This window comes from Dreissena polymorpha, chromosome 1, assembly GCF_020536995.1.
Source record: "Dreissena polymorpha isolate Duluth1 chromosome 1, UMN_Dpol_1.0, whole genome shotgun sequence".
NCBI classification, from domain to species: domain Eukaryota; kingdom Metazoa; phylum Mollusca; class Bivalvia; order Myida; family Dreissenidae; genus Dreissena; species Dreissena polymorpha.
This window is the reverse complement of record NC_068355.1, coordinates 122988047-123004511: the sequence shown is the minus strand read 5'-3', so window position 1 is coordinate 123004511 and position 16465 is coordinate 122988047.

Below are 16465 nucleotides of genomic sequence, written 5' to 3'. Positions count from 1 at the left end.
TGCTTGATACCTGTGCGAAATAATATCACATACTAGTATTTTACACAGGCAGTATTTTTGCCATTTAAACAGCGATATTACTTTAAAGAATACAGATTAGTACACAGAACAGTAGAAGAGAGAAGCACATAACAGAGTCATAGAGAAGAACAGTAAAAAAGAACAGAACAATAGCCTTTAACGCATTAGATGATACGAACATAATAGTAGAAAACAAGGAAATAACAAAGGCCTGAGTCGTGTTGAAAACAAAAATGGAACAGTAAAGAATAGCATACAGAAAAACATAAACAAAAGACACACAAAGAACAGTTCAGAAGAACATAACAATGAACAAATCTGACAGTTGAGAACAAAACAATAAAAGCGTCATGAAAAAAGAGAACACAGAACCAAAAAAACATGACAAAAAGTGTTCCTTTCGATTGTAATGGCATTCACCTAACGACGTTTTAATGACTGTAAAGGACAGATATTACCATAGGGTACGACAATTTAAATGCGAGTGTTATATATTACTGAAACGTAAACTACAACACAAAAAGTAAAATAGATTACGACCAGTGTCAGCGTTTCCCCCAAATTACACTAGGGATCAGTTCATATACTTTACTGTTTCGTTCCGAACAAATTTGATCAAATCGCAATACTTAGTTCAATTAACGACACCACTATTTGTATGTATAAGAATTTTAAACAACTCCTTACACATTTACTATACTCCTATCCTCAAATAAATGCCAACAGTCATTCGTAATATAAAATAAAACATTTCTCGACGACGTTTATCGTATGAAATACACATAATCACAATGGCTAGACGGACTTCATGCCGATTATATAAAATCTTTAAATTTCATAGCAATATGATACAATGAAATCATTGATATGTGTCTGCTTCTATTTCTTAGACAGAAAGACTTGCTTAAGAAGCAGTCGTGCTATCTTTGACATTTTGGCGACTGCAAACGAATGAAACGGGCGATGACTTTGTGCATCTTTGAGAAAATAATCGCGTCATTAGATACGTTAACGGCATCTAAACTTTTAAGATATTATAGTTACATGATAAAATGATGTAACGCACATGTGTTTGTTTCTATTTCTAAGACAGACAGAAATGTTTTTGAAGCAGTTTTATGAAACGCCTTAGCTGTCTTCCGTTGTTACATTTCTTTCGGTCTTCTTTAGAAGGTGTCTTATTATGTCAAACCTTCGTGATATCTTGTCTAAATCTGTTTTCGTCTTGTCAAAACACAGTCGTATTTTCCAAATGTGATGTTGACTTGTCAAAACAAGTCTTATTATGTAAAACAGTCGTGTTATCTTGTCGAAATATGGTGTTTACTTGTAAAAGCACAGTCTTATTATGTCAAACAGTCGTGTTATATTGTCCAAATCTTGTGCTGACTTGTCAAAACACAGTTCTACTATGTCAAACTGTTTGACATAATAAGACTGTGTTTTGACAAGTCATCACCACATTTGGACAAGATAACACGACGGTTTGACATTAAAAGGACTGTATTTAGACAAGTCAACATAAAATTTAAACATGATAACACGACGGTTTTACATAATAGGACTGTACTTTGACAATAAAAAGAAGTGAAAGTCAACACCACATTTGAACTTGATAACACGACTGTTTGACATAATATGACTGTATTTCGTCAAGTCAACAACACATATTGACAAAATATTACGACGGTTTGACATCATAAGACACCTTCTAAAGAAGACAGAAAGAAATGTAATAACATAAGACAGCTATGGCGTTCCATACAGTTATGTAATGAATGAAAATTTAGTTGCGTTACATGAACGTAACGGACAATTACTTTGTGAATCTTTTGCAAATTAACTGCGTAAATAGATTGTAAACGACGTAACACGTCTCACTTAATCAATTATAAAAATCAAGGAAAAGGCATCATTTGACATACGACACCTTTGCATCTATTTATAAACATAGTATTGTTATATATTAGTTTCGATTGGGAAAAGTATTGTTTCACTTAAGGCAAAACTCGAATGCAATAAAATAAGAGGATATTAAATAATTTAGTAGATAAATTTAATCAAGCTGTAATACCGGTCCGTTTTTGTCATGCATCCCTAACAGAAAACAAACCACTCTTCTGTGCCTTTTTTGTCAATTCATCAATTTCAGTTTGCAAATTGCGAAGGATTAACAAGCTTGACGATATTAGATAGAGGAGTCTTCGAAAGCGCTTAAGGAATGTCTGTGTACCTTTTCCGTAGCTAGACAACGGATCGATTGACAGGCATTCGACTGTTGATAGTTATAATCAAACTTAAAAAAATATAAAAACTCTTGATAAAAAATACAATTTTAATTACTGAACAAAATAATTATATTGGCAACTTATTTTAGGGCTGTGAAGGTATAGTGAACTAGGTTATCTTAAGTTCTGTTCAATTTCGATTGGTCCTTTTGCAAAATTAAATTGCCTGTACACGGGAAAATAAGCGTTCATTACGCACATTATTATGATATCAATTTTGCTTTATAGAGGGCTAATTGTAGTTACGCGCTAACCATTACACTAAGTTGAAATCACCAAATGTTTCAGTAAACATTTGATAACATTTGTATAAATAATTTCAGAAACAAAACATAAAGTCTGTTGGACGTAATAAAACTTGCTGTAGAAACAAATGCGTCAATATGCATAAATAAATATTTTATTTGTCAGTATAGTCTGGTGGATCTGAATAATTAAAGAAGCTAATGCAATTGAAATAAACTCTTGTCATGCAATCTACTAAATCATATTGAAGAATTATAATATTATATTGTCTTTACCTTATCTCCATAATGGCATATATCAGTTTTACTATTCCCAACAGTTTAATCACGGTATTTGATATATGAAATACGACTTTGATTTCAACAACATAACAAAGTCCTAACGATGCTTCAAGTGTAAAATACGACCTGGATTCCAGAACCCTTTATGCAAAACGATATTACCGGTAGTTATGAAACACGAGCTTGTTTCCGACACAGTGTTTACGCGTTTACTAAGTGAAATACCTCAAAATGATTTACTCGTTAATAATAACAAATCAGTAAGACATAAATGTAGACATCTAGTCGTAAGCACAATCCGACAGACGGATACTGGTAGAACGGACGGTATTTCCTATGTGATATTTGGCAACCATGCGCGTTCAAGAGATAATCCTGTAATTTCTAGTTTATGGCTTACTAAAGCCCCGAAAGCTATATGGTTTCCGACAAAAAAAACCCATTTCAACCTCAGTATCGAACGAAATAATTTTTTTCATTACCTTTGTGTGAAAACAGCATGCAATGCAATTATTCTGTTACATTCACTCAACATCGTCTGACGCTTAGATGGATTGGACAGTGGTCAAGTGGTAGGATGCTGGTCTAGGGATCGGTTCGAATCCCGCTCAGGGCACTGGATTTTTCTGAGCAAATAATTAATCCCACGCTTGCTCCTCTCCACCCAGGTGTATAAATGGGTACCTGTGAGGGAAATAAGTCAATGTGCCGTATCTGCCTTGTGCGCCATATTTAAATGGACGACTTAAATCCCAGTGATCGGGGGAATAATGTCGAAGTCGGCTGAAGATGCACATGTTATCGAACCAGACTGTAAACCGCACCTTTAACCTTTATATTAATACAAATACTTTCATCGATCAACCCATTAGTTGATTTGGAGCTATATTTTGAAGCTATGTTTTCCTTTCACTAAATGGTTCATTTACGTGCAATAATAAACATTAACATTAAAAGAAAGAAGTTTTAGCGGCAAAGAAGCATTCATTTTGAGATTTAGCCTGACTAAAATGGCAAAGGGTGAGAAAGGCGAGTGGCCAGAAAAGGGGAAGGTGACTTTTTTCGTGAAACATTGTCGGATTGTAAATTGTGTACATCATTTAGTCCGGCCTTCTAGAATATCTCTTCAAAGCAACGTCGGAAAGAATGTTCTATCCTTATTAGCTAATGATATTTAGGGTTCTTAAATTAAAATGATTCATTAAAAGTTTAACCATTAAAAAAAAAACTTATGTATGTTAAAACTTTTCAGATTCGAATTTTTGTGAATAAAATATTTATTATGTTAATTTACTTTTTAATATAATGTATATAATGGACAGCCTGAACATTAAAATTGTTTTCTGTTTCTATAAGGGATGTATTGATTTTCAAGTATGTTAATTATGTTTAATTTTACAGTAACATAAAGAAAGGTTAGCACAAAAACTAGATTTAATTTTATTTTACCTCATTAAAATATGAAAAGAAAAAATGTATATTCATATTTTACATTTGAAATAATGTATTACACATGTCAGTTTATAATTTAATACAGTTGCATGCATTTAGAATTGAGTATTATTTTTACGACATAGCATGCACAAACAATAGTTTAACCCACTACAGAATACAAAATATCCTGCAAGTCATGGACTTTTGTTCAATACCAGATGAACATATTGATGTTCTCACCTATTCGCCTTTTTCGAAAAAAATGTCGAGTTACAAATGTTCAAACGGCGCTCGCGGCGTGTTTGCTCAGGGAGATGTCAAACATAAACTAGACCTGCGTTGTCAAATATTACAATTGGCCATAACTTTCGCCGATTGATGTCACAAGAGGAAGCCCTCAGTTTTCAACAAGTACAGATAACACGGAAACATTAGAAGACTTGAGAGGCTTTTCAGTGGTCATTAAACGTGAAGTTGTCAACACTCTCGTAAACTATTCGTCCCCTCTATATCAACAATCTATACTGATTTTATCCCCCCAGCCGGTGATACATACACTCTCAAATAGGCCTGATTTATTGCGGTACAATCTTATGAAAAAGAAATTCAAATTGATACGTTACCGATGTAAATCGTCTATCGCATTCTGGTTTCTTTTTCGTACCATTGCACATTTACCTACACAAAACATTTATATAGAACACACGTGATTGTTGCAGTTCAACGCATATGTGCCACAACAAATATGCGAAAACAACACGCATTCGCAGCAATGCCACAGACCCGAATTCGAACATTTTAAACATATTTAAGCCATGTTCAAATGTTTTTCTTTAATAAAGCATAGCATAGAATACCATGTTGGTGCGAGCCTAGTTGAAACCCGAGTACGGAGAAAATACTAAAACGTACCCGGCTACTTAAAACTGTATTCGAGTTTTATTCCCGCCAAAAATCCGATGTCGAAAAACGAACTACGGAATACGAAACAAAATGCTCCTTGAACAAAACCCGCGTCGTCATGCTTTTTTGAGTATGAGTTTCGATAATATAGAGGCCATTAAAAAATACTGACATAACTTTGAACATAATTAATTTGAAAAATAATGCATAAGTTTAATTGAAAAAAAATACACACCTATTTCACATAAGGTAGAGCTGAAATAATATCAAATAAGAGGGAATTCAATTATTCAGTAGATAGATTTAATTAAGCTGTAATACCGGTCCGTTTTTGTCATGCACTCCTAAAAGAAAACAAACCTCTCTTGTGTACCTAGTTTATGCAATTTATCAATTTCAATTTGCAAATTGACCGATATTTACAAGCTTAACGATATCAGATTTAGGTATCTTCGAAAGCGCTTCAAACATGTATTTGCACCTCATCGTAAGCGAAAATGCTGATTGATGACATTTGCCCGTTAATACCTTTAAAGTCGACCATTTTAAAAACACATGAGTATATACATATAAAAAAAGTTGTAAATAAAGTTCGGAATAATTAGATTGTCAACTTATTATAGGGCTGTGAACGTACAGACTTTGGCAATCATAAGTTTAGTCACAATTACGTTTGTTTCGTTTGCAAGTTACAATCCATTTAAAGGAAAAATTAAGCATACCTTACGAACCTAATTTAATATCAATATCGCTTTTAGAAGGCTACTTGTAAATGAGGGATAGTTTATAACACGAACTGAACATAATCCCAGTTTTAGTAAATTTTTGATGAAATTATTTTAACGAAATCAGAAACATCAATACAAGTCCGTTGTACGATTTTCAGTTGAAACATAAGCATGGAGATTTAAAGAAATTAAGACGCTAATGAAGTTAAATTATACTCTTGTCGTGCTATCCAGTCTATCACATGAGTCGCGTTCTGAGAAATGTGGGCATAATGCATGTGCGTAAAGTGTCGTCACAGATAATCAGGGACGACACTTTCCGCCTAAATTGGATTTTTGCTAAGAAGAGACTTCATTTAAACGAAACATTTCACAAAAGCGGAAAGTGACGTCCCTGATTAGCCTGTGCGGACTGCACAGGCTAATCTGGGACGACACTTTACGCACATGCATTATGACCAGTATTCTCAGGACATGACACATTTTGAAGATGTTCAATATTGCCTCTTCTTTATCTCCATAAAAGCAATTATCTGTTTTACTCTTTGCATTGTTGAAACTAGGTCGGTATTGGCTTTATGAAATACGACATTGATTTCAACCACACGATAAATACCTTACGACTCTTCAGGTGTGAAATACGATCTGGATTTCTGCACACTTTACGCCAAGCGATACATCAATTATGAAATGCGAGCTTGTTTCTGACACTTTATTTACGCATTAACCAAGTCTTGAATAAAAAAAAAGTTCAATAAGACATAAGAATAGACAGACAGCCGGAAGAACGGGCGGACGGGGTTAATTGTAGTGTAATTATCATGACCGAAGATCCATTGAGGTATTGTAGAATATATTTTTTATTCTTGACAACACACACTTCAAGACAAATCGATTGAAGTCCTTAAGTCGTGTAAATGAATGGAAACATGGCCATTTGTCGCAGAAAACAACATCCATTTAATCCTAATGCATCATTCATTTAATCAGATAGTCCCTGTTGCGGAAACTCCGTCTCAAATGGAACGCGGATATGCAATGAATGGATCGAATCGCTGAAGACGAACTCTGTATTATTCTTTATAATGAGACGATTTTTTTCCACGGAAATTCAATTTTTTATCCACGGAAGTTCAATTTCTGGGTTCACTTCCGTAGGATTGCGACCAACTATTTACACGAACATAGTGCTTGATACCTGTGCGAAATAATATCACATACTAGTATTTTACACAGGCAGTATTTTTGCCATTTAAAAAGCGACATTACTTTAAAGAATACAGATTAGTACACAGAACAATAGAAGAGAGAAGCACATATCAGAGTCATAGAGAAGAACAGTAAAAAAGAACAGACCAGAACAGAACAATAGCCTTTAACGCATAAGATGATACGAACATAATAGTAGAAAACAAGGAAATAACAAAGCCTGAGTCGTGTTGAAAACAATAATGGAACAGTAAAGAATAGCATGCAGAAAAACATAAACAAAAGACACACATAGAACAGTTCAGAAGAACATAACAATGAACAAATCTGACAATTGAGAACAAAACAATAAAAGCGTCATGAAAAAAGAGAACAGAGAACCAAAAAAAACATGACAGTAGTTGTTCCTTTCGATTGTGATGGCATTCACCTAACGACATTTTAATGACTGTAAAGGACAGATATTACAATAGGGAACGACAATTTAAATGCGAGTGTTATATATTACTGAAACGTAAACTACAACACAAAAAGTAAAATAGATTACAGCCAGTGTCAGCGTTTCCCCCAAATTACACTAGGGATCAGTTCATATACTTTACTGTTTCGTTCCGAACAAATTTGGTCAAATCGCAATACTTGGTTCAATAAACGACACCACTATTTGTATGTATAAGAATTTTAAACAACTCCTTACACATTTACTTTACTTGCTATCCTCAAATAAATGCCAACAGTCATTCGTAATATAAAATAAAACACTTCTCGACGACGTTTATCGTATGAAATACACATAATCGCAATGGTTAGATTGACTTCAGGCCGACTATATAAACTCTTTAAATTTCATAGCAATATGATACAATGAAATCATTGATATTTGTCTGTTTCTATTTCTTAGACAGAAAGACTTGCTTAAAAAGCAGTCGTGCTATCTTTGACATTTTGGCGGCTGCATACGAACGAAACGGGCGATGACTTTGTGCATCTTTGAGAAGATAATCGCGTCATTAGATACGTTAACGGCATCTAAACTTTTAAGATATTATAGTAACATGATAAAATGAGGTAACGCACATGTGTTTGTTTCTATTTCTAAGACAGACAGATATGTTTTTGAAGCAGTTATATGGAACGCCATAGCTGTCTTTCGTTGTTACATTTCTTTCGGTCTTCTTTAGAAGGTGTCTTATAATGTCAAACCTTCGTGATATCTTGTCTATATCTGTTTTCGTCTTGTCAAAACACAGTCGTATTTTCCAAATGTGATGTTGACTTGTCAAAACAAGTCTTATTATGTAAAACAGTCGTGTTATCTTGTCGAAATATGGTGTTTACTTGTAAAAGCACAGTCTTATTGTGTCAAACAGTCGTGTTATATTGTCCAAATCTTGTGCTGACTTGTCAAAACACAGTTTTACTATGTCAAATTGTTTGACATAATAAGACTGTTTTTTGACAAGTCATCACCACATTTGGACAAGATAACACGACGGTTTGACATAAAAGGACTGTATTTTGACAAGTCAACAACACATATTGACAAAATATAACGACAGTTTGACATCATAAGACACCTTCTGAAGAAGACAGATAGAAATGTAACAACATAAGACACCTATGGCGTTCCATACAGTTATGTAATGAATGAAAATTTAGTTGCGTAACATGAACGTTACGGACAATTACTTTGTGAATCTTTTGCAAATTAACTGCGTAATTAGATATGTAAACGATGTAACACGTCTCACTTAAACAATTATAAAAATCAAGGAAAATGCATCATTTGACATACGACACCTTTGCATCTATTTATAAACATAGTATAGTTTTATAAAAGTTTCGATTGGGAAAAGTAACGTTTCACTTAAGGCAAAACTCGAATGCAATAAAATAAGAGGATATTAAATGATTTAGTAGATAAATTTAATCAAGCTGTAATACCGGTCCGTTTTTGTCATGCATCCCTAACAGAAAACAAACCACTCTTCTGTGCCTTTTTGTCAATTCATCAATTTCAGTTTGCAAATTGAGAAAGATTAACAAGCTTGACGGTATTAGATAGAGAAGTCTTCGAAAGCGCTTAAGGAATGTCTGTGCACCTTTTCCGTAGCTAGACAACGGATCGATTGGCAGGCATTCGACGTTGATAGTTATAATCAAACTTAAAAAAATATTTAAAAAAAGCTTGATAAAAAATACAATTTTGATAACAGTTCAAAATAATTATATTGGCAACTTATTTTAGTGCTGTGAAGGTATAGAACTATGTTATCTTAAGTTCTGTTCAATTTCGATTGGTCCTTTTGTAAAATTAAATTGCCTGTACACGGGAAAATAAGCGTTCATTACGCACATTATTATAACATCAATTTTGCTTTATAGAGGGCTAATTGTAGTTACGCGCTAACCATTACACTAAGTTGAAATCACCAAATGTTTCAGTAAACATTTGATAACATTTGTATAAATAATTTCAGAAACAAAACATAAAGTCTGTTGGACGTAAAAACTTGCTATAGAAACAAATGCGTCAATATGCATAAATAAATATTTCATTTGTCAGTAAGGTCTGGTGGATCTGAATAATTTAAGAAGCTAATGCAATTGAAATAAAAACTCTTGTCATGCAATCTACTAAATCATATTGAAGAATTATAATATTATATTGTCTTTACCTTATCACCATAATGGCATATATCTGTTTTACTATTCACAACAGTTTATTTACTGTATTTGATATATGAAATACGACCTTGATTTCAACTCCATCATCAAGTCCTTACGATGCTTCAACAGTAAAATACGACCTGGAATCCAGAACCCTTTACGCGAAACGAGAATATCGATAGTTATGAAACACGAGCTTGTTTCCGACACAATTTTAACGCGTTTACCAAGTGAAAATACATCACAATGATTAACTCGTTAATAATAACAAATCAGTAAGACAGAAATGTAGACATCAAGCCGTCAGGACAGTCCGATAGACGGATGCTGGTAGAACGGACGGAATTTCCTATGTGATATTTGGCTACCATGCACATCAACGAAAAATACCTGAAATTTCAAGTTTATGGCTTACTAAAGCCTCGAAAGCTAAATGGTTTCCTGCAAAAAACACATTTCAACCTCAGTCTCGAATGAAATAAATATTTAAATTACCTTAGTGTGAAAACAGCTCGCAATACAATTATTCCGTTACATTCAGACAACATCGTCTTACACTTAGATATTAATACGAAAACTTACATCGATAAAACCATTAGTTGATTTGGAGCTATATCTTGAAGCTATGTTTTAATTTCGCTAATTGGTTCATTTACGTGCATTTATAAAAATTAACATTTAACGAAAGTAGTTTTAGAGGCAAAAAGTATTCATTTCGAGATTTAGCCTGACTAAAATGGCAGAGGGTGAAAAGGGCAAGTTGCCAGAAAAGTGGAAGGTGACCTCTTTCGTGAAAAATTGTCGGATTGTAATAGGGTTCTTTAATTAAAATGATTCATTAACGGTTTACCCATGTTGAAAAACAAACTTATCTATGTTAACACTTTTTCAGTTTCGACGTTTTTGTATAATTGGATATTAATTATGTTAATTTATGTTTCTTTTTAATATAATGTATGTAATCGACAGTTTGAACATTACTTTTTTTCAGTTTCTACAAGGTATATTTGATTTTCAAGTATATTAATAATGTTTCATTTTACAGTTTTATATATGAAGGATAGCTTAAAAACAAGACTTAATTTTATTGTACAAATTTAAATTATGAAACAAAAAAAGGAAAAGCATATTTTACATTTTAATTAATGTATTATATATGTCAATTTATAATTTAATACAGTCGCATGCATTGAGAATTTAGTATTATTTTTACGACATAGTATGCACAAACAATAGTTTAACCCACTACAGAATACAAAATACTTGTATCCTGCAAGTCACGGACTTTCGTTCAATACAAGATGAACATATTGTTGTTCTCGCCTATTCGCCATTTTCTAAAAAGAAGTGTCGAGTGACAAATGTTCGAACGGTTCTCGCGGCGTGTTTGCTCAGGGAGATGTCAACATAAACTAGACCTGCTTTGTCAAATATTTCAATTGGCCATAACTTTCGCCGATTGATGTCACAAGAGGAAGCCCCGCATTGTCAACAAATAAAGATAACACGGAAACATTAGAAGGCTTGAGAGGCTTTTCAGTGGTCATTAAACGTGAAGTTGTCAACACTCTCGTAAACTATTCGTCCCCTCTATATCAACAATCTAATCTGATTTTATCCCACCAGCCGGTGTTACATATACTCTAAAATAGGCCTGATTTATTGCGGTACAATCTTGTGAAAAAGAAATTTAAATTGATACGTTAGCGATGTAAATCGTCTATCGCATTGCTGGTTTCTTTTTCGTACCTTTGCACATTAACCTACACAAAACATTTATATAGAACACACGTGATTGTTGCAGTTCAACGCATATGTGCCACAACAAATATGCGAAAACAACACGCATTCGCAGCAATGCCACAGACCCTAATTCGAAGATTTTGAACATATTTAAGCCATGTTCAAATGTTTTTCTTTCATAAAGCATAGCATAGAATACCATGATGGTGCGAACCTAGTTGAAACCCGAGTACGGAGAAAATACTAAAACGTACCCGGCTACTTAAGACTGTATTCGAGTTTTATTCCCGCCAAAAATCCGATGTCGAAAAACGCGCTACGAAATACGAAACAAAATGCTCCTTGAACAAAACCCGTCTCGTCATGCTTTTTTGAGTATGAGTTTCGATAATATAGAGGCCATTAAACAATATTGACATAACTTTGAACATAATTATTTTGAAAAAAAAAGCCGACAACGACCAATTTAGCGTAAGAATTCCCGGATAGGTTTAAATATATTTTCCGTATCCATACCCGAGTTGTCCGTTCCGTTCCGTACTTCAAAGTACCCGGGGTATATTTAAGTAGTATCCGAGCCTAAAATGACCAATCGAACGTTATAATAAGTGAGCTGGAAAAATAATTTGAAAGGACGTGGTGCATGCATTAAGCAGCACTGTACGTTTAAAGAATGCCTGTGAGAGATCCCCGCACTTCACAAGAAATGTACCAGGTCATTCGGCGTTAACAAGCATCTGCTGTGGACGAAAGAAAGCAACGCATAAACAATGTATTAACAGAGAAAATTGGCAAGAAAGGAAAAGTAGAACAACCAGCGAAAGATACACAGAATGAGGCGAGCTGGCAAGAAAAGAAGCAAAGAAGAGTGAAAGCAAAAACTAAAGAAAACGAGTAAGCCGAAAGCAAGCATTTAGGCAGGAAATAATGGAAGCAATTTTAATCGAATGAAAATAATAAAGCAAGCAAGAAACGACGAAAGGTAGACATGAAAGAAAAAAGCAGGAAATAAAAGAGTTAATGACAGGTTGATTCAAAGATCTGAGCAAGAATGTACATGCGATAAGAAGATAGAACGAATGCAAGAAATTAAGCAACAAAGGGGTGTTTCAAATCATGACAGACAGACAGACAATTTTATTGGCGAATACAATCAGTACATAGCCATATAAACATAGCAAATATTTCAATAAAATAGCATGTCAACGAAATGTGATTGGCATAATTGTTATTTTAATTTCGGAGAATGTTCTTAACAAATTTGATGTGAGATAAATATTTGGATTCTATGTATTTCAAAAACAAAATGCATATTACATTAACTATAACTACAACTATTAAATGACAGTTAACCATTCCTAAAATCAAATACAATCAACGGCAACAAACTTGAGCAGAAAATGCATATAGTTTGGCAATAACAGACAAACAGACAGACAGTTTATTTTGACTTGTACAATGTACATTGTCAACAACACATTATGGAAACAGTACAATGTCAATAACAGTGGGATTCAATAGCAGAAATTATATATAACACATAATTCTGAAATTATATATAACAAACGCAATTTTTATATATACACTTAAAAACAGCCAGCAAAAATGTGATGTAATTGATTCATATTAATTAAGTCGATTCTATGCTTATTTGCGAAATAAATATACTTAGACAGTCCAATGAGTTCTGATTTGTTGGTTGTTTTAACTAGCTGGATGAATTTGAACATACTCGGCCTATTATAATAATACCTTTTTAAAAATCGAATGCGTAATTCTGTATAGCAATTACAAATAATGATAAAGTGGAATTCATCCTCAATATCGCGGCTGTTGCACAGTAAGCACGTTCTCTCCTCTCTCGGAGGTCATGAAGCGACAAAGAAAGACAGGAAGATAGTATGAAGGCAAGAAATGCAAATGAAGGAATGAAGGACAGGGGGATCCCATGAAGGAATCGAGTAAAGGAAGAAGCGGTAAAATAGGATACGTTAACAATAATTTATGCGTCTATTTGGTCTTGTCATTGTTATAATTATTCAACATAATTGTCGTTTAAAAGCGGATCAGTTGTTCAGGTAGTGTTTTTATTTTCAATGAAGATCCAATGAGGCATTTTCGAATAAATTAATTTATTCTTTACAACACGCAAGGCAAGACATTTATCGATTAAACCCCTTTATCGGGTAAATGAATTTAAACATGGTCATTAGTAACAGCAAACAACATCAATATAATCCTCATCCATTATTATCCCCACGTTTTTCGGAGAAATTGTATTTATGTGCGTCTGTCCGTCCGTCCTGGCCACCTGCTCCGCCTACACTATTAGCACCAGAACCTTGAAACTTACATACATGGTAGCTATGAGCATATGTGCGACGGTGACAGTGACGGAATTTTAATCTGAACCCAGAATCAAAAGTTATGGGGGTTGGGGCGGGGCCGGGTCAGAGATTTTCACTCATTTTTTATGTTATTTTACATTAACTTCTTCATTTCTGCACCGATTTACTTCAAATTGATACTGAGCCTCTCTTATGACAATAAGGCCAATCTCAACTATGCATGGCCTCATTACCAACCCTGGGGCGCCCCGGCCACATAGGCCACGCCAACCCAAAATTGCCTTTAACTATAATTTCTTCATTTCTACACCGATTCACTTCAAATTGATACTGAACTTCTCTTATGACAATACGGTCAATCTCAGCTATGCATGGCTCCATAACCAACCCTAGGGCATCCCGCCCACATAGGCCACGCCCACCCAAAATTGCCATTTACTCTAATTTCTTCATTTCTACACCGATTCACTTCAAATTGATACTGAACCTCTCTTATGACAATACGGTCAATCTCAGCTATGCATGGCCCCATAACCAACCCTGGGGCGCCCCGCCCACATAGGCCACGCCCTCATAGGCCACGGCCACCCAAAATTGCCTTTTACTATAATTACTTCATTTCTACACCGATTCACTTCAAATTCATACTGAACCTCTCTTATGACAATACAGTTAATCTCAATTATGCATGGCCCCATTACCAACCCTAGTGCGCCCCGCCCACATAGGCAACGCCCACCCAAAATTGCCTTTTACTATAGCATTTTCATTTCTACACCGATTCACTTCAAATTGATACTGAACATCTCCTTTATGACAATACGGTCAATCTCAACTATGCATGGCGCCATTACCAACCCTGGGACGCCCCGCCCACATAGGCCAATCCCACCCAAAATTGCCTTTTACTATAATTTCTTCATATCTGCACCGATTTACTTCAAATTGATACCGAACATCTCTTATGACAATACGGTCAATCTCAACTATGTATGGCCCCTTTACCAACCCTGGGGCGCCCCGCCCATAATAGGCCACACCCACCCAAAATTGTATTTTACTATAATTTCTTCATTTATACACCGATTCACTTCTAGTTGATACTGAACTTTTCTTATGACAATACGGCCAATCTCAACTATTCATGGACCCATAACCAACCCTGGGGCGCCCCTGGGTCAAACATGCGGCGTGGGGATACGCGTCGGCCTCTGCCGCGCCATTTCTAGTTTATAATTAATTTATTCAGATAGCCCGTGTTTGCGGACATTCTGCCAAAAATGGTAGGCGGAAATGCTATGAGTGGATCGAATCGTCGCAGACGAACTTTGTATGATTCATTTTAATAAGGCAAAACTTGTCCACGGAAGTCCCATTTCTGGGTTCACTCCCGAAATCAGATACACGTTCCAGAGAAAGAGATGCTACACAACGGACGGTTCTTGCCCGGAACGATATTTATTACGTAGGATTGCGACCAACCAGTAACACGAAAAGAGTGCTTAATACCTTTTCAAATTAATTTCACGAACTAGTATCATACAAACGCAGTATTTATGCCATTAAAAAGCGAAATTCATTTAACGAATACAGATAAGTACTCAAGAACAGAACAATAGAAATAAGAAGCACATATCAGAGTCATAGAGTAGAACAGTAAAAACAGAACAGACCAGAACAACTTCAACAGAACAATAGCCTTGAAAAGATTAGTATATAATACCATAATAGTAGAAAACAATAAAAATAATAAACACAGGCCAAAGTTTGTTAGAACAAAAGAACGGAACTGTAAAGAATAGAATGCCGAAACATAAACATAAGGCACACATTGAATAGTTCATAAGAATAGAACAAGCACCAAATCTGACAGTTGAGAACATAAAAAAGAAGAAAAAATACGTCATGAAAAAAGAGAACAGAGAAAAAAACATGACTGAAGGTGTTCCTGTGTATTGTGATGAAATTCACCTAATGTTTTAACGACAGTGACATGACTGCATAGGACAGACACTCCCATAGGGAACGATAGTTTAAATGCGAGTGTAATTTATTACTGAAACGTAATCCAAAACACAACTAGAAAAAAAGAATACCACCAGTGTCAGCGTTTCAGCCAAATTACACCAGAAATAAGTTCCTAAACTATATGGTTTCGTCCCGACCAAATTTGGTTCCATTAATGACACAACCTTGTGTGTGTTTAAGAATTAAAAAAAACTCCTAACACATTTATTATACGTCATATTCGCAAATAAATGCCAGCAGTCATTCTAAATATAAAATAAAACACTTCTTTAAAATCAAAGACGTTTATCGTCTTAAATAAACTTATACACAATAACTAGATCAACTACAAGCAGACTATCTTAACTTTTCAGATATCATAGCAATACAATAAAATCAAATCACTGATGAGTGTCATGTTTCTAACTTTTAGACAGAAAGAATTGCTTTAGAAACGGGCAAAGACTTTGAGCATCCTTGAAAAAATGATTGCGTTATTAGAAACGTTTACGGCATCTTAACTTTAAAGATATTATAGTAACATCATAAAATGAAGTCACTGACATGTGTTTGTTTCTATTTCTTAA